The sequence below is a fragment of the Argopecten irradians genome, chromosome 8 (genome assembly GCF_041381155.1).
Source record: "Argopecten irradians isolate NY chromosome 8, Ai_NY, whole genome shotgun sequence".
In the NCBI taxonomy this organism is placed as follows: Eukaryota; Metazoa; Mollusca; class Bivalvia; order Pectinida; family Pectinidae; genus Argopecten; species Argopecten irradians.
The window spans coordinates 28,060,155-28,062,737 of NC_091141.1; the positions used below are offsets into that span (position 1 = coordinate 28,060,155).

Sequence of the window (2,583 nt, forward strand, 5' to 3'; positions counted from 1 at the left end):
ATCCCCAAATGATAAGCAATTGTATGGTACAAACGAGAACGCTTATGCTACTGATTCAGCTGACATCATTGACAAACATTATTTGATTTCTATTTTCTTCCTTTATTTTATATCTTATTTCCTGTTCATTATAAAGTCTATCAATTTGTTTTCGAATAACTTTTTATCTGACTTGAAGTTGTGTTTGGTAATAGCATTATGTTTATCGGAATAGGATTATTTATAATTTGATTAAAAAAACTATATTGACAATTTTTTTTCTTATAAAAGATCAATTTTGTGCTAGATACAATAAAACGTACACTTAATAGCCATATTTCTGTGGCGATTTACAACATGTGTATATGTAAACAACGCGTCAATTACCTTTCACATATGGAACGTCTTAATTTGCAGTGTTGCTTATCGATACGGACACATATATCTTTAAAGCCATGTTTTTTTTAACTTGATATTATTATTTTTGAGGGGGGGGGGGGGTAAAATAACATGAAAAAGACATAATACTAGTTAGAACACAAAATAACCCAAATACAAAGAAAAAATAGGGATGAAAAACATGACAGAGAAGACCTGTTTTCATAATCTTTTATTGGATCACTAAAAGATGGACAATGCCAAATATTTTCTCATCCAAGACAGAGATAATTACCATTTTACAGGTGTCAGATTGTTATATTTCACGCAAGCTTCATGATATCTTTGCAAGTTCTCACCAATTGTATATTTTCGCGGCAACATTAACGTGACTTTGAGACAATAATGCAACAACGCCACCGAAATGGCGACGTCATCCTTGCTTCCATTGGTGATACGTCATTATTAGACACAAAGTAGTACGAGAAAAAGACTCATTGGGGTGAAACAGGAGAGCCCAACCCTCGGGTAAAGCCTTGTGTTTGACAACCTCCTGTCTCACTCCACAGGGGATAAAAGATTATGTTAATCGTACTTCCGAGAGGACGAGGGAATAGAGTATTTCACAATGATGTCGCCTAAACAATCTCTAATTTTGGCCAAAAATTTACATTAAAACCAATGAAAACGAGGAGAGATCATGAAATATTGTATTTTATGATAGAATATTGGTTGAAATTTTGACTCTGATGCGTGTTACTTTTAACATAATATCCTAATTGTCATAGTGACTTTTCACGTCCCTGATGCTGCCAGTCCTGTCGTCAAGCCTATATACCGGACATCTACAGGGCTAGGGTCCCTCCACCGGATTAGAGAATGCCATTCATCATCGTCAGACTCATACCAGACCGTTATAACACCCACCGCCCAAGTAACCGCGAAGGACCTGAATGAGTTACAGTCGGCCGGGGAGAATGGTGTTGTCACGTGATTGTATCGCTTCTTTCCTTGGCGAATGACAGGCAAGGTATTTCTATACCCACCAATCAGAACTTCGTACATTGCACATATGCCAGTGTTTCTTGACAGGAGCGCAACATGGATGCCACTACATGGTTTGACACTCAACCTGATGCATGAACGGTGTCCTAAGTCATAACTGTAATCCTCCAGCTTATGGTAGCGGTAATATGAGCCTCTTTGTTGGATCGTTTCAAAGTGAATAAAACCGCTGTCTTCTGAAAATCAGCATTACAGATGTATCAATAACGAACAATTATGTGAGAAGTTGATAATCACTTAAGAAATAACATAAAACATATAATTCGACAGTATCATGCGACAGAGGATTGTTAAGTATCACGAGGAACATTTGGAATAGCTAGTCGATATACAATGTAAATCACAAAAGTGTAAGGTACAACGTAATATCTTTATTGTCACCTCTAAATGTATTGGGCCTAATTTTTATCTGTTATATGAATGATTATTTATATTGTGGTCATTGTAATTGCTGTGATTTGCATAGAAGATTTTTGACTGTAAAATAATTTGCAACATGATATTTGGATTTTGACATTTCAGCATAATTAAGAAATTAACAAACGTTTCGTACCTACCCAAAGCGTCGTCATTGTGAACGTAAAACTTCCACGTGCTCGACGTCCACCATCCACTAGCCACTTCAATATATCTGACAGGTCTGGGCTAATAGTCCTTCCACTTTTGCAACCAAAACAAATGCAACCACTTTCCAAATCGACATTTTCTGGCAAGAGAAATAACACCATCTTTCCAATGTATCTGGAAAGATTTAAACTCTGAACAATCCAGCATTCCTCCATGACTATTAATCATAACAGTGCCTTCTTTATGTTTACGAACGACACTCACCGAGTTATGATATCCGCTTATGATGACTTGGTATAGTCCATGTTTGTCCGTGGGACCGGACATCAACGCTAGATGTGCACCACTGCTGGCTCTGACCGAAAACTAAAAAAACTGCCCTGTTGCCTACGGAGTAGCCGAAAGGTTGAAGACTCGCGTAACTATACCAGTCAACGTCAGGTCTCTGTTGCTTTGGGATATCAATGTTAATGCGCTTTGCTACAAAGGGAAATATGTTACAAATAATGGTTTTAATACCATCTACTTATTAAGACTTCTTAAAGCTGATAATGCAAGTCAGAAAAATATACATTTGAGATTAAAAATTTAGTT

The 2,583-nt window shown here is 36.8% G+C and overlaps 1 pseudogene; it reads right to left on the reverse strand.

Moving 5' to 3' along the window:
- Nucleotides 1-1,119: 1,119 nt before the first annotated feature.
- Nucleotides 1,120-2,196, reverse strand: LOC138329820 (uncharacterized; annotated as a pseudogene).
- Between the last annotated feature and the right edge of the window lie 387 nt (nucleotides 2,197-2,583).